Genomic DNA, 23,159 nt, shown 5'->3' on the forward strand with positions numbered 1-23,159 from the left:
AGGGGAGGATGAGGGGATGAGTAAGAACGTACTTTGTCATTGGAGACTACCATGGCTCTCCTAGTCCAGGAAGATAGAATGTGGGTGGTGTGATGTGCCATTTTGCTAAATTTCCAAACCATCTTTTAAGTATCCTGTGTGGCATGGAATGTATGGCAACTGAAAAGGAGCAACAGTTAATAAATTTTATGTGGTTTTCCATAACCCTTAAGAGACAGATGAATGTTTTTAGTGTCCCATGGGAGGTGATCTACCAGCTTTTAAACCTTTTGTGTTGGGGCTCATTAGCTGAGATGGTGAGTGTTGTCTTCACACAGCAAGGTTCTCTGCGGGAATCATATGAAACAGTTCTGAGAGAGAGGTTGTCAGCCAGAATTAAAAGTGATTTAATTAATGAGTATTTCCATTGGTTTCAACAGATAGGCGAGTCCTTGGTCGAGTATAAAGGCAACATAAGGACGGTGCTGCTCGTTCTTGACATGCAGCTTCCAGAATCTGAGCTTGTAGTTACAGTCTTACGGGAAATGAAACCAGAAGACTGCTCATGAGTTTTGTTCACTTTGAAACTGGTTATGTACAGTGACCTAGACCATCTAATCGCCAGTATTGAGGTAATTAAACTGGCCAATCTTAAGCAAGAGTATATGGTGGTACCCGTTCAGTTGAGTGGTAGTGTCATCCATGAAGGTAATTTACCAGGATCCAATAACAAGGTCAGAGGTAGCTGCTATCTTTATGGCAGGTTCAAACACTCTCCTCACCAGCACCACTCCAAAAGCTTGTCAGAATGGTCATGGTCGCCTTCCAACTTATGCCTTACTGACTGCTTGTAACAAGGTAAGGTCGCTAGCTGACAGCCTGCTGCCCTTCATTTTTGCCAGTATTAACATTCACAAATTTTCTGGCTTCTGTCCTGTTACTTGGACTTTGGTATCATTCATGGTCAACTGCCCACTTTGGTTCGATCTTGGGTGTTAACAAAAGAATTCGAGATTTTTCCTGGCCTTTGGATTTATTTGTGGCAAAGGATTTGAATATTAACCTGTTGTTGGGATAAGTTTTTTTTTAAGAATATTGCTTTAATCTTGGACTACTCAGGTGAGAAGTCTGTTTTGGTTTCCATCCATTGCAAAAGTTCAGATTATTCCAGCATTGCGAGTCACTGGGCATTTTTATGATTGCGACTGAATCTGAGGGCTTTGATGTGGAACACTTATCAGCTAGCAAAACACAAGAACTAGTTGGGGTACTGCGGGAATTTCCTGAGGTGCTAACCGATAATTTGGGTGTGATTAGTAAGACAGAACATGGCATTTTGCTTTTGGATCAGGATCCAGTCCGCCAGTCACCCTACAGGTTGTCCCCTCCAAAAATGAAAGTTTTGTGACAGAGATATTAGGCTTTCTGCTTCACCTTATTCTTCTCCCATTTTTCTTGTAGCCAAGGGTAATGGTGGAAGCTATAAGCTGGTGGTTGATTTCCGTGCCCTAAAATGAAAAGTTATTTTGGAGTCCATTCCTCTCCCTGATTTACACATTGTTTTGCTTGGTTTGCCATGGTGCAGTATTTCATTATGGTTAACCTCAATCAGGCCTATTGTCAAATACTGCTAATGGAGGAGTCCAAGACAGTCACAGCTTTTTACACTGCCTGGGATCTCTGTGAATTAATTATCTACTGGCACTGTGGTGTTGTCCAGACTTTTTGACTTGTTTCTTGTGGATATTAAGTTCAAGTTTGTGTATAATTTACCTTATGAGGTGCTGCTTTATAGCAAGTCATATTATGAACTGCTCAAACACCTGGTGAGGCTGAGAGAGGCAGAGCATATAGTCAAGCCCTTTAACAACAGTTTGACCCACCGAGAGATCTCTTTTCTGGGCTGTCTGCTTTCAGCTGTGGGTATCAGGATAGATCATTTGTGCACTCGGACCATCTACAGGGTGATTTTTTTCCATCATGTACAGATTCTAGGGATTGATCGATGAGAGGATACAGAACAAATAAAGGTCTAATGAACTTATGTCTAGAAATGCATGGTTTTCGTGCTAGAGACTATTTATTCAATTGTACATTGTTACAGAGACTGCAGTCTATTAACAGCAGTACCATGCAGCTCCAATTACAGTATGTATTGAAAATGGTTTCCCTGTGCCTCAACGGATGCTTATATGTGCCATAACGTGTTCTGTCTCTCATGTTCACATTGGCCAGGCCGCATCCGAACAGTGTCAAAGTCAGCGTGAATACACTGCTCCAGTGTCTCCACATCTGGAATGGACTCTGCAAACACTATGCTTTTGAGATGGCTTCATAAACAGAAATCACACAGGTTGAGATCCAATGAATGAGCAGGCCATGCAACTGGACCCCCCTTGTCCAATCCACTGACCAGGGAAGACATGATTGAGATGCATCCAGACGTTAACGGTGAAATGGGCTGGAACACCATCATGTAGCAAGCACATAATCCTTCGAATCATCGATGGTAGTTCTTACATCAGGGGAGGCAAAGTCACTGGCAAGAAATGTTAATAATTATAGCCTATTAGGCAACGTGGAAGGAAGACTGGTCCCAAAATACAGTCACCAATTATCTCGGCCCACCAATTCTGGCTGCACCGATGCTGATGATTCTCTGTCACCATACCATAGGGGTTCTGCATACTATCCCACAGATGACTGTTATAAAAGTTGAAATAAACACTCTGCATAAAGGTGGCCTCATCTGTGAATAGGTTGGGTGACAGAAATCCTGGAATCATGGTTGCTGGGTGAAGAAACCAGTGACAAAACTGCTCCTGATGTGGAAAGTCTATCGGTAGTAAGTGCTGCACATGTTGTAAGTGATAAGGTAGTAACAATTGTCATGGAGAATGTTCCACACAGTTGTCTGGCTTATCCTGTATTGGCGGGCCAACTACCTGCACTAACATGGTATTCGCCTTCCACCGTGTTAATCACATTTTCCTCCGAGTCTGGTGTCCGAACATTTTGGGTACTTGCTTCAAGATTTCCTGCTTCCTGAAAAGACCTTGTCTCAGACAAACAGTTTGTTTGGATTGCAAATTTTTTTAGAAAGTTCCTCCCCAAATTTGTTGAATTAGCAGCACCCCGTATAAATTGTGGTTGAAGGGCAAACCGTTCAGATCGACTGACAGCTAACAGGCAGTGTTGGACTGACAGTCAACAGGTGGCGTTCGAGGGGTTAAAAACTGCCTTGAGTAACATTCGCCTGTTGGTGGTGCCAGACTTCAAATGGCCATTCACCATGCAGACAGGTGTTCAATGTTGAGTTCACAGCTGTACTACAGCAGGAGGACAGCGACTGTGAGTCAGTAGCATATGCATTACAAGTCTTTATTCCTTATGGAGAGACATTATTCAATCTATGAATTGTAGGCCCTCATGGTACTTTTTGATCCTGAGAAATTTAAATTCTACCCAGAACATGGAGAATTCTTGATTGAGATATGTAACCAGTGTACCAACAGGACCAGTCGAAATGTGCACTGGGCAGTACACATCTCTGCATTCCGTTTTTATGTCAAACATGTAAGAGGGCCAGAAAGCATGATGGTTGATACCCACAGCCAGATGTTTGAGGAGGAAGATGGGGGCATCTTTACTCCAAAGGTTCTAAGGGGGAGAAGGGGGCTCTGTGCTGTGCTCATTGCAGTGCCCGCCTTGTTTAGTGATCTGGGGGAACATCAAGAGCGAGATGCGAACCTACGACCGGTCAGGAGAAGGTTGAGATTGGGAGAGGAATAGCAGGATGTGAGCTACAGTGAGGGATACTTTGCTATCACACACAGTGGTACAGGGGAGTAAAGATTTGACTCTCCCATACGTTCGTGCCAGCTGTGTTTAAATATTATTGTGATTCCATAGTGGGAGACTATTTAAGGAATAATAAGATGACCCATAAGATCAAAGATACCTTGACTTGGCCATCCGTATATGGGGATATTGGCAGGTCAGTGAGCAAATGCCTGGCTTGTAATGGGGCCAAGCCTAATTTAGACAGATGTAAAATACCCCTCCAATCCACACATGCTGGGCACCCAATGGATCAACTGTTTACAGATTATGTGGATCCTTCACCTTGCACTCGGGAAGGGCACAAGTACATCTTTGTAGCTGTGGATGGCTTTTTCCAATTTACCAGGTTAATGACCAGTGGAAGGTTGATGAGAGAAACCAGCACCTGACATCTTACCAGAATTTTTTCCTTACAGTCTTCCTTCACTGAGAGGGTCAGCTGGATCTAAAAGCTTTGTTGATTGTATTTCATGCTGATGACCAACCCAAGTGGGACCATTAATTGCCTGGCTCAATTTAGCCTGCAACACCATGAACCATAAGGCACCTAAGGCTACTGCAGTCTCTTAAAGATTTCCTGTTCTTTAAATTTGGTCCCTCAAGGATTTGTTGCCAAATTAAATAGTGGGAAGGCTCACCAGAGAGAAGCAGCACAATACAGCTGTAGCTGGTGCCTGGGGAATTTCAGGGTGAGGGACCTGGTCTTTATCAAAGATTTTGGGGCCTGAGATTGTTCTAATAAGGTGTCAGGCAAGTTGGCACCACGTTTTGTGTGATACTGTTGGATCCTGAATGTGCCGGCACCTCGTCCCACTCTGGGTCAGAAATGAATCAATGGGATGAGACCATTGAGGGCACTTGAGCCAGATTAAGGCTGGCAGTCCTAGTTAAATAAATATCTAGTGTGTTGTAAACCCTATCCAAGGGGTTTGGATTAATGGGAGGGTGGGGGGTGGGAGGGGAGGGGGGAGGGAGGGAGGCAAAGTGGTGCCACAAATCGATAGGTCACCTCATGTTCTCAAGTGTACTCATCTTTGGTGAGAGGGTGTGGTCTGTGGCCTGATGTGCTGTATCAGTAAGGTCTCTCAGTGAGAGTTTGGTGGTCAGACAAGGAGGTCGTAGCTGAGTAGCGGAGCCAGAAATGGATTACAATTCTACTCAGTTTTAGCTGGTGTGGCCTTGTGTTCATGGTCCAGGGTTCATCGCCAGAGGCTTTTCTGGTGCACATGCGGCATTCTTACTGTGGAGATTAGTACCTGACAACTTTGACAGATCAGAGCAGGGTTGGTGGGATGGAGTAAGCTGCCTGATGTTTACCGCTGTGGTAGTGTTCCTGTGGACAGTGGACAGCAGGTTGGGGTTGCTACCACTGTGGGAAATTAGCCATTGCACCGATGTCAACTCTTTCTATAGCTGCTTGTTGGACACTTGTTCAGGAGAGCACGTTTTGGCATTTTCACTGGTATTAACTTCATTAAGTCGCACATTGCAGCCTTGGTGCTAGAACATTTTGTGTGTGATCAGTTCCTCCATTCTGTTCAGGGGCATTAATGACTGTGCTATGCATTCTGCTCCTCGTCTTATTGCCCATCGTAAATTCTGCTTCCCAGAGTCAGACAAGTGGGGTTTAAAATTGTCATTTATATGAAATAGACAATGGCAAAAGAAAAAGAAGGGGTGTGTGGGAATTCGTGACCTCAAGGTGCATTGGGCTTTGTGATAATGTAGTGGCGAAAACTGACAATTTGTGCTGGACCGGAAATCGAATCCAGATTTACTGCTTCTCATGAGCAGAAACAGTCCCTGACCAACTCAAATTCCAAATGCACTGCAATGCAGTGTCCTTTGTCCATTAACTCCATACTCACAAATTACCGATTCCCACAGAAGTTTGGACAATATTAAAGCATCTACACTGAAACAAAGGTCAAGGAGCCATTGGGCTCTTACAGAAATGTGTATAACTGAGTGGTGTCTGTTATGTTGGACATGTCTGACAGAACAGACAACACTCAGATATATACATCGAATTGTCGTGCTTGTACATGGGGCAGCTCAGTCTCTGTTAAAGTTAGGCTTTTAAGAATTGTTCTCCTTTAAATCTTGTGGTTTATAAAAGAATTCTGTAATGCACTCCTTACTTGTGCTTCATAGCAAAGTCTGGATTGAGTATTTAATCTCGTAACCTGTAAAATTGAGCAAACATATTCTGCTCCCTATCCTTGTGTCTTGGTGAGAGATATCACCCTTACTCATGTTGCAACTCCCAGTACTGTGGGACTCAAGCATTCTTAATACTGTGTAGAAATTGTGTATATCCAATTTCTTGTGTACTGACTCGCCATGCACAGTGTGTTATACTTTAGTTCATTTGTTGAACTTGTCTTTTATTAAATTCAAAGTGTGTATTTCCTTTGTGGTTTGAGCACTTGTGCATTCATTATTTAATTGCTCTTATGGGTTTCATGCTGTAGGATTGCCGGATCCAATGATGTACACTATGCCACATGTAATAAGCACTGTTTTTTTGGTCCGAAGCACACATTAACAGATGTACACATCTCTTGATTCTCAGTGCATGTGTTTATCATTTCGCACGTAACCACCGACTGCTCACAAAGAGCTTGCCAAACAAAGATGTTACATGTGACTTGGTTGATAGTCAACACATTAGCCAGCCCCCTCTAGAGTGTTTACCACCCCCTAGAATGTGTAGCACAAACACAAATATGAGGGCATACATGTAAAGGAAGCACCCAGGGGGAAGCTAGAGAGTGTTTAAACAGAAACAATACATTACATTAGTAAATGAAGTCATCAAGCCAGCGAGGGGGGGCCGATGGTCCTGCCTGACCAGGTGAATCCTTGTACAGCAGTGGAGGGATCCGGTTAGGGGACGGTGGATTGTGAGGAGCTGGGGTAGCGAACCTGAATGCTTGTTATGGTATGAAGGACTTTTACCATTGATGGGTCAGTACCAACAGGTAAGGGGACAGACTGGAGAAGATGAATGTTGGTCAAGTTGTCATTGGGGAAGTTGGCTCGTTCGTAGAATACAAACACATCATCCAGATGCACAACAAAAAACACTTTAGAACTGCGAATTAAATCATTGTTGACATTGACTACCACTTCCGTATAGAGATTGACAGAATCTCAACACGAGTCATTGTTGGCGACATCACACGTTCTGAGGCTGGCCCCTGATACATCACTAAATTCTAAGAGGGGAGAGGCGGAGGCTGCCTGTAGGAGGGGATGTCATCACATGTGTCACCCTGTAGGGGGATGTCACATGTACCTGTAGCACTGTCACACAACTGGGAGTAGGTAACATCACACGTGCGGGAATGGTCGTCACTCACCTGCAGACCGTCAGTAGATGCCTCTTGCGAGGCTGGTGTAGCAGGGGTTGGGAACCGACTGGGTGGGTTATCAGGCAGTTCTCCCAGAGACCACACCGGTTTGAGGCAGCAGACAGTTACTGTTTGAGGTGTACTGTTAATGAGCACTTTCAACGTGTTGTTACACCATGATATGACTCTGTGCGGGCCCTAGTATGGAGGGCTGAGTGCAGGTCAGATGGTGTCATCAGGCACCATGACGTGAGTGCACGACACCAAGTCCTTATGCAGGAATATGGGAGGAAGTGAGTGCAGCTGGGGAGGAGGGCATGCAAATGTTAGTGGTTAGCTCCTTAACATGCCCAACGAATGTTGGGTTGCAGATTTGATCCAGAGGGAGTGAAGGCTTGACCAGCTCTGCTGGTAGGGTTTTCCGTATAATACTTCTGCCACAGACATGTCAAGATCCTGTTTCTACACGGCCTGGATGCCTAACATTACCCTTGGTAAGGCGTCGGCCTACTGACCTCCATGGCACAGCAGTGAAGCTTTAAGTGTTTGGTGCCAGCATTTGACAAGCCCATTGTTCTGGGGGTGGTATGCTGTTGTCCTAAACCGTTTCACCCCACACAGTTCACAAAGATGCATGAAGAAGAGGGTGGACTCAACCTTGTGGCCCTGGTCAGTGGTGATAGAAGCTGGGCAGCCAAAGCGTGAGATCCACATTAATAAAAAGGCTCAGGCCACCGCATCAGCTGTGATAGTAGTGAGGGGAATTACCTCTACCCAGCGGGTAAACCTGTAAATGGCGGACAGTATGTAACGGAAAGGGCCTGAGGGGGGTAAGGGCCCAACGATATCGATGTGTATGTGCTGAAATCTTCATTTTGCCACATCAAACGTACCCATGGGGGGCTGTGAATGACATCCTACTTTTGCACACTGACAAGCCACACACACTCGTGCTGAGCTGCGACATTGTTATATCACCCCAGCCCAAACAAAATGTTCAGATACCATACGTGTGGTGGCACGTATGCCAGGATGTGCCAAATTGTAAATACTATTAAAAATGGCCCAGCAGAGAGGTGCAGGAAACACTGGACATATAAGTCCTGATGAAAGGTTGCACCAGATGGGTGACAAGAAGCCAGGAAGTGCCCATAACTCCTGTTTTAGCATTTGAGTGCCATGCGGCAAGTTAAGTATCATCTGTTTGCAATTTAGGGAGTTCACTGAGGTCCAGTTGCGAAGATAATACTGACACACAAGATAAAAAATTGGTGACGACATTGTCTGCCCCTCTGACATATTGTATGTCATTTGTAAACTGACATATGAGGTCCATATGACGAAACCGTCTCATGGATGAGTCCTTGCTTGGGTTGCGGAAAGCGTATGCCAGTGGTTCGTGGTCAGTAAATACCACAAGGTGGCGACCTTCGATATCGTCTTGAAAATATTTGATAGCGGTGTAAATAGCAAATAGTTCCCACTAGAATGTCAACCATTTACATTGGGAAGTGGACAGTTTGTGGGAGAAAAATCTTAGCAGCTGTACAACAGAAGCCACGGTTTGCTGAAGTACCGCCCCCACAGCTGTATCACTCACATCTGTAGTAAGCAAGATGAGAGCATCAGGGATGGGATGAGCGAGCGTAACAGCTGTCTGTAAGGCTGACTTGAGGTTATCAAATGCATTTCGCATTTCTGGAGTCCACATGACTGCCTGAGACCATGAAGTGTTTTTTCCTGCGAGAGCATCTGTCATTGGGGCTTCTATGTCAGCAGCATTGGGAATGAGTTTGCAGTAGTAATTTTCCATTCCTAGGAAGCAGCAGAGGCCCTGTGAAAGTCTTTGGGCAAAGGCACCATACTAATAACCTCGACCTGTTTGGGTAGGGGGCGGATGTCATCTGCAGAAACTGCATGGCCCAGAAAAGTGACACTAGTGTGGCAGAGTTGTGACTTAGCATTGTTCACTGTGACACCGTTCGCATGTAATAGTTATAACACCATATTTAAGTGGAGATCATGTTCCTCGAGTGAGGAAGAAAAAATTAACAGATCATCCAGGTATGCAAACGCAAAGTTCAAGTTCGAACAATCCAAACAGAGTGATGATGGCAGTTTTTTCAACGTTCTCTGGTGCTATTGGCAGTTGGTGGTGTGCCTTGTGACAGTCAGTCACACTGAAAATTTGTGCCGTAAAATTGTTCTGGTGGTAAGCGCCCAGTAGTCACCACAGAGACGCAAAGTGTCATCTTTCTTAGGCACCAAATGAATGGGTGAGACCAACTACTAGAAGAAGGGCGAAGGGCGAATAGTCTTACTGTCTAAAAGTTCCCAAATAATCACTTTGGTGCGCATACCGATGGACCTTCCATGGTACTGATTCTGAGGACAGTACTGTTGTTGATCGCACACATCAATGGGGATGATGGACCCACTTTCGATGAAGTATGACTGACCTGTAATGCACACACTTGTGTGTCCCCAGCCGGCAGATCAGCAGCAGTGGCGGTGATCCACTGATAGTCCTTGTTGTGGAGCTCAGTGGGGTACTTGGCAATGTCACGAACACAGCTTCTGTCTGGCAGTGGAAAAGTCTCTCGGCGTAGGCGGTGGGTGCAATGAGTTGGGGTGTGGGCTGAGGGCATGGCCGCTTGTGACAACTGGGTGACCTGTTTATGAGCGTCTGTGAGCTTGGCTTGTACAGTGGCAATTGTAAGTGGAGGGCATTGTTGTTGTCTCAAAGCTCGTCATTGTGTGATTTAAGAGAGAGCCCTGCAACGGTGGCTTCAGTTAGCTCGCTAGCTGGCGCTCTCAGATGAGAGGGAAGAAATATTGCAACTGGTGGTACGGTCTACTGACGTAAAGATTAGTTTACGTCATTGTAGGTTAGGTGAAAGAGCATGGCCTAAGAGAAAATCTACCTGGAGTACTGGTTCACACACATCGGCGATAAAGAAAGTCCACTGTAAGGGGGTGTTAATGTCCTGCAGTTTAATGTTTAAACTAGTTATGCCATGAGATTGGAGGGCAAGGTTGATGCTCAAATTTAATACCTGCAGACAAAGGTATGACACTGACCTTGGCCCCCATGACGACTACAAATGAAACACAAGGCACTGTGTCTTTCACATACAAGTGTCCTGGAGTGTGAGGTGAAGAAGTATTAAGGGACAGGCGTCTGTGTGATGCAATGCAGCCCATAGCGCCTGAGTTGGGTTGTGCTATTAGTTCAGGAACGCACATGGGGACCAACATTTCTTAGCCACGTCGCCAAAGTGGGAATGGAAATAACATGAAGCAGAACCGTGCGTAGCGTCACCCGTTGAGCTGGCTGAGGCCGAAGCGGCAGTTGAGGGGGTCATGTTTGTAGATTCCTCTGAAGGTGGCACCGCAGTAGAGCTGGTAGGAGAGGAGTTACGGCGGTGGCTGCCATGTGCACTCTGTACCGAATGATGGAAACTGCTGCGCAGTTGTGCCAACCCCTGAGGCCTGAGGGCCCACTGGGACATTATGCAGGGGTGGCAGAATGTTGTAAACCTGGTCTGCGATCTTCAGTTTAGTGTCCAGTGGGGCCGAAGTTAAATGGAGAAGGTGAATTTAAACTTCCAGAGGAAGTTTGAGCAACCAGATGGTCCAAAGTGTAGTGCCTGGCATTTGATGTGTGTCAGTCACAGCACGAAGATGATGCCAGAGCTACAACGGTAATCTGGAACCCAGCAACTTGTGACCGATGATGAGGCAGATAGCTTCCTCTGTAGATACGGGTAGGTGCTCGAGGATGGTGCATCAGGCAAACGCATATTTGTGTGTAGCAGGAGGTGAAGCCACAATATCGCAGATCAAGTTCGGTTCATCATGGAGGTGACATAGTAAACAAAGGAATTTCGAGTCATCATCAGCGATGCTGTGTAGCTGCAGGACATAGTGGACCATGGCAAACCATGTGCGTGGGTGGTCCTTGCAAGGGGGTGGTAGCTTAGGCCAGTGGATGGGTGAGCTTGAGGTAACTGTTTGTTGGAAACTGTCACTCCCTGTCCATAGCTCTACAGCGTAACAGGCTCGGGTGCAGTAGCAGTGTACCAGTTCATGACACTGCCAGTGGCACATGTCATGGTAGGCCCGGCTGGCTCAATCGTGGTGGAGAAATCAATGAGTCGGGCGTTCGACGGAGTAACGCCAACAGGTGCAGAATGGACCGGCACAGGAGATTCGACCGTAGTCGACCGATGTGCAGAAAACGACAGAGGACAATTTCCGGGCCCCTCCCCTACAGATGCATTAAAATTTTTAAAATACCTAACATTTGTGGAACACACATGGCAGACGTGGCAGGAACAGCGTGTGCTGTTGGAAACACTCATAAAGCGGACGCTGATAGTGGGAGGGGGGGTTAGTGGAGGCTGGTGCAAAATCAAAATCCAGAGTTCCGAGATAAACATGAAATTTCCTGTCTTGAGCATCTGGCTCACTTTGTACTGCCACTGACTTGGGTGAAAAATTCACACTGTCACTTGGGAAACTTGTAAATATAGTCACATTGTGTCAGCTGTTGTTGAGCACTCGGAACACGTGGAAAGTTCACATTCAACGTAAAATTTTCACATGCAATTTTGTGCACAAAAATGTTCTGTTGTTATGGAACATTGCCACATGACTGCTGATTCAACTACGATAATGAAAATTTATTGTTCATACCTGATGCCAGCACACATGGCTGTGGGAATGTAGAAGCACTGTCCTGTTGAGTACAGCTATCCAGTGTGTTTAGAAACTGCATTGAACTATTGCAAAAACATGGTGGAAAATTGGAAAATGATGCCGAAGTGTCCGTTGGAAAACCTAGTTGGCACATGTGCGGTGTAGCGGGCGGCAAGCAATCCACTGTGTACTGCTCGACGGAACGAGAGTTAGTTGTAGCACACACGAATCACGTCGGGGTCACGAGTGTGGGTTTTGTGTTGTAGGATTGCCAGATCCAATGATGTACACTGTACCTCATGTAATAAGCACTATTTTATTGGTCTGAAGTACACAGATACAGATATACACATCTCTTGATTCTCAGTACACGTTCATTGTTTCACGCATGACCACCAACTGCTCACAAAGAGCTTGCCAAACAAACATGTTACATGTGACTTGGTCGACAGTTGCCACACTCTCTTACAAATGCACCCTATTTCCTGTGTGGGCACACATGTGCTTATTAAAGATTCTGTGGGTCAATTAATTTCAAGTACACACTCAATATATCTTTTTAAATTTTTTGATTCAATTGAAGCACACATTCTATTCCCTGTTTGAGCACAAGCATATTTGCTAAATTCTTTGAGGCTTTTGCCATTAATTTCCAGCTTATATCCAATTTGCCTTCTAAACCTGGCTGTTAATTAGCTTAACATTTATAATCTGAATGTCGTTTGGATGCATATGGATTCATTAAAATTCTTTGTTACTTATTATATTCAAAGGTAAAATTAACTTGTCCTTTGAAAGAAAAACTATTATAAATAATTAATTCATAGTGTGTAGCATACTGACTTGGATCTATTGTTAAATAGTTTATTGGGAAAATTATTATGAGCTTACCATGGAGATATTTTTATTGTATGTATTCGAAGTTATTTTATATGTATGTTTAGAACAAGAGTTCCTAGACTGGCATGGCTTGTGAAGCATTCTGGTTAACTGATGGCCTTGGATTTGAGCTGATATTACTCATTTTTCACTTTCATTCTTGTATTTTGTGAAGGAACTCTGTGGTTGCAATAAATTGTATTTAAAATTATTTTGTAGCACAAATGGTGTTCAATCACTGTTTGTCCAGCCCTTACATCTCCAAGTCATCCAAGTGGCTGCCTGTGTTCCAACACTGATCTCTATTGCCAGTTCCTGAGCACCATAAAAAGGAATAAGGTGATTATTATCTTTGATTATAAATACAGAATGCTGGTGCTTGATGTCAACTTATAAATCATTGAATACAGCTGGAGCTAATTTCCCATGTTTCTGTACAAGTGGTTAAAACATTTTCTAAGAGAGGGAAATATTCTAGGCAGTGTGTATGCTGTGAAGCAATGTGAGCTGAGTACTGAATATCACACTATGTGGCTGATAAGCACCTCACAGGCAATGCATTCACACAGCGTGCCATCTGTTTGGTGCCACATATTTAACAGTATTATTATTATTATTACGTAATCACGAGCATGGTGCTGTGCATCTAACATTATTCATATCCATCACTAAACACACTTTATGTTAACGTGTTCATCAGCAACATGCCTTATAAACCGCAAGTGTGTGTTTTGTTGCTGATAAATAAGGCTGAATTTTTTGTGGGATGTATTTATTTACATAGCAACAATTCTACAGTATCCCTTCTGGTTGCACTACATACTTCCAGACTATTGTTGCTGTTGTCAACACCTCCATTTCCTGGTCCAGTTATAGCTCTGCTAGCACTCTAATAATAACAAAAATAAAAAATCTGATGTCATACAAACATAATATGAATTATTATTATAGATGGATGAATAATTACTGCAATTGCTGTTATTTTGTCCCTGACGCATCTTGCATGGAGAGAAGCTGGATAGAAGTTTTAAAAATGGTATATAATTCCAACGTATGCAGAATATTGTGGCAGTCATTCCACATTCTAGATTCACATTGTATCCTTCATTTGCAGTGCCGTAACTTGTTGAACAATATTCCTCCTGTCTACCGTCATACAGTCCTTTGTTATCATGTCTTTCCATTCTTGTTGCAGAAAGCTATGAGTACATTTCTATGATAGCTATTTACAACAAATAGGCTTTGTAAATTCTTCTTTGCTCAATGCAAGCGTTTCATCAATTGAACACATGAGACCTAGACATATGTAAAGGCAGTGAAGAAATGACAATGCTTATGCCAGCGTTATGTGTTTTGCAAATACCATATATATTAAGTTATTCTCGTGATGTGGGGGTGTGACGAGAGGGTAGGGGTTTGAGTGCTTGGGCAAGTGGAGGGGGGAGGGGGGGGGGGGGACAGTGCAGGCAGGCTGGAGATGGCCTTCACAGGGCAGTGTCACAGTGATGTCAGGTTTCCTGGAATGCAATAGTAAGAAAGTATTGATGCTGATGTCAGTGAATTCCTGTCCTATACCAGCAGTGACTCCTCTACACTTATCAACCTTGTTCTCATTCTTGAGCATCTCTAGATCCTGTATTAAATGGTAGCATCTCATTTACTTTCTATTATCTTCAGAGAGACTTAGTTCTCAGCTGCTCAGTTTGGCAGGCTTCTGCCAAAGTTGGAATTGGTGTTGTTGCAAGGAGGAAGGTTTCTGTGTAATTCAGTCATGATGGAGGAGTTGAGTTCCAAACAGTGCATGCCTTGGATCTGATTCTTGCTTTTCCTTTACAGTCACTGCTGCTACTTGTCTTCTTACACCTTCTTGACACTAACAAGGGAACCTCCCCATCGCACCCCCCTCAGATTTAGTTATAACTTGGCACAGTGGATAGGCCTTGATAAACTGAAGACAGATCAATTGAGAAAACAGGAAGAAGTTGTGTGGAACTGTGAAAAAATAAGCAAAATATACAAACTGAGTAGTCCATGGGCTACATAGGCAACATCAATGAAAATGTAAGGTCAGAAGTGCCGTGGTCCTGTGGTAGCGTTAGCAGCTGCAGAAGGAGAGGTCCTTGGTTCAAGTCTTCCTACGAGCGAAAATTTTACTTTCTTTATTTTTGCATAGTTATTATCTGTCTGCTCGTTCATTGACGTCTCTGTTCACTGTAATAAGTTTAGTGTCTGGGTTTTGCAACAGCATCGCAAAACCGTGCGATTAGTAGACGAAAGGACGTGCCTCTTCAATCGGAAACGAAAACATTTTATCGCAAGGTCATAGGTCAACTGATTCCTCCACAGGAAAACACATCTGATATATTCTATACGACACTGGTGACGGCATGTGCGTCACATGACAGGAATATGTTGTCGACCCACCTAACTTGTACACTTGGCGAATGGGTAAAAAGATTCTTCTACCTTGCCCGATTTAGGTTTTCTTGTGGATGTGATAATCACTCCCAAAAAAGTGATGAAAACATAAGAGTTTGTCACATAAATTGAAAATAAAAAATCAAAGTTATCACTCGATGGAAGATTTGAACCAAGGACCTTTCGTTCCGCAGCTGCGCACGTTACCACGAGACCACGGCGCTCCTGCGGTCTTTGTGTCCTTCATGTTGCATATCTACCCATGAACTAATCAGTTTGTAAATTTTGCTTATTTTTTCACAGTTCCATACAACTTCTTCCTGTTTTTTCAATTGATCTGTGTTCAGTTTTTCAAGGCCTATCCACTGTGCCAACTTATAACTAAATCTGAGGGGGGCGCGATGGGGAGGTTCCCTTGTAAGTAACTAACCACCTGGAGGTGCATATCCCATGAGTGGAAAGATCGCATTGACTGGAGTTGATCTTAGGCACCCTGAGACTATGTACCCTGTCTCAAGAAGAGCCAAATCAATTTGATTAGGATGGACACAGATCCTTCAGACTGGTCCGGTGTACCAAGCAGCAGAGAAACACACAGCTAGAACGATATGCAGTGGTCACTGGGCTGCTCTCCCCATGTGGTGTTTCTCAGTTTGCCGATGGGATTATTCGTGGTGCATATATCTTGTCTGGTGTCTAAGCACTACTGTTTGTAAACTAAGGCATGATCCATGTTAATCCTAGGTATTGGGGGTGTGCACAGTGATTTAAATTGCACCCTTTCGGAGTGATGTTCAGCTTTCTTGTTGACTCGTTAATGTGTAGATGGAATGATCGCACTTGAGTTTCATCTGAATCAGGTTTCAAATGGTTGTCGCCATAGGAGATAGCAAGTTCTTCCAGAGCAGATGTTAGCTTGGATTCTACTTTTTCAAATGCCAAGTGCCAGTACATTTCAAGGGGAAGGCCCTTCTTGTGCAGTCTTCATGGTTCTATTTGTCATTTAGAGTGACAAACACTCGTCGGTTTTGCAGCAGATATTTTGAATACACTGGGCCAGTTTACAGTCCTTATTTGTTGTGTGCAGCTTCTTATTAGTGTCTTATGGTTCACAGTACCATAAGCAGCTGTGAGATCAGTAAAGGCAATTCCTGTATTTCCTTCTTTCATACCTATCATCAATGTGCTGGGTTAAATTAAGTATCTAGCTACTACATGACTTTCCTGGTCTGAAACCTGACTGTTCTTCACTGGTCTTCCTATCAACAGACTCAAAATTTTGATTAAAAATCCTTGTGTCCAGAATTTTAAGCAGATGGCATGGAAGTGATACAAGTCTGAAGCTCTTGGGGTTATCTGGTTCTTTGCATAGTTTAAAATATGCCATGCCTTTGCGTGGTGCCAGATCTTTGGGATTATCATTCTAGCAACAGAAGTGTTCATCATTTTCAGAGTATAGTTTATAGTTACATGGCCAAAGTTCTTTATCTGCTCCGATCTCTTGCCATCCTAGCCTGCAGCTTTTTTAGTTTTCAATCGATTAATAGCAGTTCTCAGTTCCTTCCCTGTGATTGGAATGCCAAGATGATCATCACAACATTCTAGTTTCATTAGTTTTGATCTTACTGTGGTTTTTCCTTTCAACAACAGTTGGTGTGCCATTTGGTCAGGGGTGACATTGCTCACTCCTGAATGTTATCTGTAGGATCACAATTAAGGTTTCTTAACAATTTCCAGTATTGTAGAGTATCGCGTTCTGTGCCCAAACTTACCAAGAGATTACGTCGTTTCCTGTTTGTGGTAGTGGTATGGCTTGTATAAATTGTTCTACTGTCTGTATTGTCTCTTCTGAGAATGGGTCATTTTCGAAGAGCTGTTCATACCTCTTAAGGAGCACTGTTGAGTCTTTACAAAGTCCATGTAAGTATACAGCTCTACAACCTCTTCGGATGTATTTAAATACTCTTTACTACCTCCATTAAATCTCCATATTTTTCTGGATGAGGCCTGATTTTTATGACTTCTTCAGCCATGTTCTGAGAGAAATAACCCCACCGAGCTTTTTTGAAGTTCTTCTGAATACAGTTTTTTCTGGTTTAACAACTGCTTCTACAGTACATATAAGAGCTCAATGTTATGTTCTTGGGAATGGTTCTGCAGTATGCTTCTTGGTTTGGTGAGCAATATATTCACAAGGAAAAATATTATCCTCCTCCATTGCTCACTGTTAAAGGAATAGGGCAACTTCGGGCCATGCATTAGTTTTAAATGCATGCATTCAACCCAGTCTTCGAGGTTTTTACCATTTGTGTCTGACTCCTTATATCCCCAAGAAGTACTGTGGTAAAGTCACCTGTGACTACCTTTGTTGGCTGAGAATCAAAACTTCAAATTTCTGTAAATCTGTATTCCTTGTGTTGTAAATTGTGGACAGGTGTAATAGAGCAAAATTGAATTTTAGCTGTCAGGATTTAGATGTCATCTACACAGTTGATATCTGTAGACAGTATGCTAGTGTCCAGTTTTGTGAAAACTGTATTCACACATTCCTCATTAGGTCTCTCTAGGATAAGTTTTATTCCATTCACCTTCGGTCAATGCTCGTCTTGTCCTCTGTCAGTTTCTTGGACCAGTCGTATATCACAATTATGTTTCATGCAAATGTCAGACCGTAGCATTTCATTCTCTGCTGAATTTAAGGTGCACCATTGTAGTGTCTTTTGTGGTGGAAGATTCAGCCAACAAGCCTGTCAGTATCAATAAAACAGATTGACATGGACTTAATGGTACACTGACTTGTCGATATTTTTGGTTGAGTTGAAGAAGGACTCTTCCATTTCGGTGATTGCTGCTTAGTTGCAGAGGAATAGCCATAAACCCAGCTTTCATCACCTGTGACAACGTTTTAAAGAAAGTTTAGATGATGTAGTGGTTTAATTTCCTGCCTGCTTCTGGTCACCTTGAAATAGTCGTGGAACAGACTTCACCACTGTGCTCTTATGTTCAGTTCTTCTTACAGAATACTTTGACGTGTACCATAATTTATTCCCAATGCTTTGCAGAGATATGGGATGATCTCTCTATGAGCTTGGAGAAGTTGATCCTTCACTTTTTGAACATTTTCTGGCGTGAAACCAGCTAACGGTCGACCAGGATGTTCATCATCTGTCCACGTTCATCGATTTCTGAAACGATTATACCAGTCTAAGCATGTACCTGACAAAAGGTGTCTCCAAAAGTTTGCTTCAACATTTGATATGTTTCTGCAGCAGTGTACCCAAATGGGGGCGGGGGGGGGGGGGGGTGCAAATAAGCACTCCGCACTGCCCTCTCAGGTCAGCCACTCGTCACAATCACTCAAGAGGGATGTTTGAGAAGTTACCTAACAGTCTAACACTCTCTAATTGTTCTGGTAACCATTTGCGCTCGAAATTCAAATTTCGGGAACTTTTGGATACTACCTCATACATTATTACTCTGTAAGGAGCCATCGGAGACCATGGGTCCCTTACATTAAGATACTCAAAAAACATTCTGCAGGAATCTCCGAAATTTTTTAGGTGGACGTGGGGTTCTTCTTGTGATACAAGTTTCCCTTATCGCTGCTTGATGTTTTGGAAGGATACAAGAAGGCCTACAACATACCGATAAACTTTCAGAGGCTGTATGTTTATTCATGTATCTTGAGTGCTTTGATAAGGAACCCTTGCTCTGCCGTGGTCCGTTATCGAGTAATTGCTTTTTTCCAGAGATACTGAAAAGGAAAGTGCACAAAACATTCTTTGAACAACGTCTCCCATGTTTCTGCAAGAGAGACGCTGATAATTCATAGACCTATTTTGATTCAATATAATGGAATGGCGGCAAACTTTGCACATGATATTAAAGACCATCATCATCTTGCGGCAACGGATGAATGGTTGTGATGGTCCTGTTCCGTTTACAGTTCATTTCCCAGATATGACGTCAGTGGGCTTCTTCCGAGACCACTTTACGATACCTAATTTCCTGGTAGTGTGTGTTGTAGTCCCCCATGATTCACTGAAAAACGTCTTGTAATCAGGGTGGTATACAGCTGTGGAAACCTACAAAGAAACATTTACGTACATTGACGCAAGTGTGTGTTGCCTAAGGTTTCTTGCATTACTCGCGTGAGTTAGGAAGTACATATGGCATTCAAGTATTCTGAATGTACTCGGACACGGTAATAATTTCTCAACTTGACAACAAAAGCCCTTCTTTTAGTAGGCCAAAAACTATATTTTTCAGGTGGAAACAGTACTCTTATGCCACATCCTGAGGAAAAATGGTATAAAAATCACAGAGGAATTGAAGTGGGCAACATTGTGTTACCGAGCTTACAAACTGAAATGAAATGATTGTATGGCATTTATTGGCCGGGATATCCCCTTTTGGGGTTCGGCCGCCGTATTGAAAAGTGTTATTACTTGACGCCACTGCGGCGACTTGCGGGTCAGTGATGATGAAGGATACACAACACCCAGTCCGCTGCCGGGAATCGAACCCGTGGTAGGTGGTACCGCTACCGCTGCGCCACGGAGGCGACCGCCAATTGAAAAATCAGTTGCAAACGGCTCATTGCTTGGCCAGCTGTCGCTATGTGACCCAACTAATCCTATCTGCTAACGCCTCTCTCTCGACATCTCTTATCACAAAGAAGTTCTGAGCGATTACAGCAACGGATTGGTCATACAGCCAAAAATACACTCTATTTTTTCGACTTAGTTACCTTATTGGTCCACGCAATTTGTCCAAGTCTACTCCCCGAGTGGATTCCATTTTTGAAGTGGCATTTTGAGATGTGTCTAAAAAAGTCATCAATGCACACCACACGAGTGTGCAGTCCACACCTCTTCGTGCCGTTTATCTTGCAAGAGAAAAAAATAAGAAGAATTAATTTCTTAACCCACAGAACACGACCCTAAGCTTTCACCAATGCTGCTACTGAATCTCCGTTGGACTTCGGCTTGCTATCACAAGATGTGGAAATGGTGGGATTTAGAGGGCGTCAGTTTTGACGGCTAAGGAGGATCTTCCAACACTGTACTTCAAATTTATCAGGTTTTTTTCCATTGCTATAGGATGTTTGTGGACGCGTGCAATATTCTAAATGATGACGTTTCGTGTGCAGTCCACACATCTTCGTGCCGTTCTTCCTGCAAGAGAAAAGAATAAGAAGAATTAATTTCTTAACCCACAGAACGCAAGTCTAAGCTTTCCGGAGATGGTACTCTTTTTTTTTGTGTGTGTGCAGCAACCAGTGGCATAACTAGGATATTGCAGCCACGGCCAGAGCCTGGGACGCCGTTACTGTAGGAGTGTGTTTCCGTGTTGGGTTATAACAATCTGTTGGGGTCTTTTTTAATATTGTCCAGACAAGGCTATGAAATTTCTTGTTGTATTTGCTATTCGTCTGAAATCACCAAATGCAGATCTCATACTGAATAAAACTTTATCACAATCAATTCTTCATATGAAATGTACCACACTCCCTCTTCTGATACGCCTATAGAGTCCTTCGCTTCATACACCTGTAATCGTCGTCCATTCAGTGTTATATTCTGCGCTTTCTCGACATTTTTCAAGTTATTGCAGTTTTCGGTCATTCTTTTCTGGCATCATCTTCAAAGAAGTTTGACCTTGTTGAATTCAGTTGCACGTTCATTAAGTCTTATAGTGAAGGAGCTGAATTAATATAAATCTTCATTAACTTTGTGTGATTTTCCATTGGTAATAAAAAAAATTAGGAATATAATTACGGCACGATATTGCAGTTTATCCATTACCGACAAAATAAACACTACTTTAACATTCACCTAAAATACTGTTCTGCAGTTCAAAATGGTTCAAATTTATCTAAGCACTATGGGACTTAAACATCTGAGGTCATCAGTCCCCTTAGAACTACTTATACCTAACTAACCTAAAGACATCACACACATCCATGCCCGAGGCAGGATTCGAACCTGCGACCGTAGCAATCGCGCAGTTCTGGACTGAAGCGCCCACAACCGCTCGGCCACAGCGGCCACCGATCCGCAGTTCGAGCTGACACTTCACTTACATTACTGCGCAACAAGAACAAACATGTTGTTGTTGTTGTGGTCTTCAGTCCTGAGACTGGTTTGATGCAGCTCTCCATGCTACTCTATCCTGTGCAAGCTTCTTCATCTCCCAGTACCTACTGTAGCCTACATCCTTCTGAATCTGCTTAGTGTACTCATCTCTTGGTCTCCCTCTACGATTTTTACCCTCCACGCTGCCCTCCAGTATTAAATTGGTGATCCCTTGATGCCTCAGAACATGTCCTACCAACCGATCCCTTCTTCTAGTCAAGTTGTGCCACAAACTCCCCTTCTCCCCAATTCTATTCAATACCTCCTCATTAGTTATGTGATCTACCCATCTAATCTTCAGCATTCTTCTGTAGCACCACATTTCGAAAGCTTCTATTCTTTTCTTGTCTAAACTACACTCCTGGAAATGGAAAAAAGAACACATTGACACCGGTGTGTCAGACCCACCATACTTGCTCCGGACACTGCGAGAGGGCTGTACAAGCAATGATCACACGCACGGCACAGCGGACACACCAGGAACCGCGGTGTTGGCCGTCGAATGGCGCTAGCTGCGCAGCATTTGTGCACCGCCGCCGTCAGTGTCAGCCAGTTTGCCGTGGCATACGGAGCTCCATCGCAGTCTTTAACACTGGTAGCATGCCGCGACAGTGTGGACGTGTACCGTATGTGCAGTTGACGGACTTTGAGCGAGGGCGTATAGTGGGCATGCGGGAGGCCGGGTGGACGTACCGCCGAATTGCTCAACACGTGGGGCGTGAGGTCTCCACAGCACATCGATGTTGTCGCCAGTGGTCGGCGGAAGGTGCACGTGCCCGTCGACCTGGGACCGGACCGCAGCGACGCACGGATGCACGCCAAGACCGTAGGATCCTACGCAGTGCCGTAGGGGACCGCACCGCCACTTCCCAGCAAATTAGGGACACTGTTGCTCCTGGGGTATCGGCGAGGACCATTCGCAACCGTCTCCATGAAGCTGGGCTACGGTCCCGCACACCGTTAGGCCGTCTTCCGCTCACGCCCCAACATCGTGCAGCCCGCCTCCAGTGGTGTCGCGACAGGCGTGAATGGAGGGACAAATGGAGACGTGTCGTCTTCAGCGATGAGAGTCGCTTCTGCCTTGGTGCCAATGATGGTCGTATGCGTGTTTGGCGCCGTGCAGGTGAGCGCCACAATCAGGACTGCATACGACCGAGGCACACAGGGCCAACACCCGGCATCATGGTGTGGGGAGCGATCTCCTACACTGGCCGTACACCACTGGTGATCGTCGAGGGGACACTGAATAGTGCACGGTACATCCAAACCGTCATCGAACCCATCGTTCTACCATTCCTAGACCGGCAAGGGAACTTGCTGTTCCAACAGGACAATGCACGTCCGCATGTATCCCGTGTCACCCAACGTGCTCTAGAAGGTGTAAGTCAACTACCCTGGCCAGCAAGATCTCCGGATCTGTCCCCCATTGAGCATGTTTGGGACTGGATGAAGCGTCGTCTCACGCGGTCTGCACGTCCAGCACGAACGCTGGTCCAACTGAGGCGCCAGGTGGAAATGGCATGGCAAGCCGTTCCACAGGACTACATCCAGCATCTCTACGATCGTCTCCATGGGAGAATAGCAGCCTGCATTGCTGCGAAAGGTGGATATACACTGTACTAGTGCCGACATTGTGCATGCTCTGTTGCCTGTGTCTATGTGCCTGTGGTTCTGTCAGTGTGATCATGTGATGTATCTGACCCCAGGAATGTGTCAATAAAGTTTCCCCTTCCTGGGACAATGAATTCACGGTGTTCTTATTTCAATTTCCAGGAGTGTATTTATCGTCCACGTTTCACTTCCATACATGGCTACACTCCATACAAATACTTTCAGAAACGACTTC

General features: G+C 44.2%; 1 long non-coding RNA gene across 1 annotated transcript in view; it reads left to right on the forward strand.

Moving 5' to 3' along the window:
* The window catches only part of LOC126413918 (uncharacterized), a 38,873-nt gene that overhangs the window by 11,215 nt on the left and 4,499 nt on the right, over nt 1-23,159 (forward strand). The window contains exon 2 of the long non-coding RNA XR_007575385.1: nt 12,978-13,097. This is a non-coding gene — a long non-coding RNA (uncharacterized LOC126413918). The remainder of the gene's footprint in view (nt 1-12,977; nt 13,098-23,159) is intronic.

This window comes from Schistocerca serialis, chromosome 1 (genome assembly GCF_023864345.2).
Source record: "Schistocerca serialis cubense isolate TAMUIC-IGC-003099 chromosome 1, iqSchSeri2.2, whole genome shotgun sequence".
Lineage (NCBI taxonomy): Eukaryota > Metazoa > Arthropoda > Insecta > Orthoptera > Acrididae > Schistocerca > Schistocerca serialis.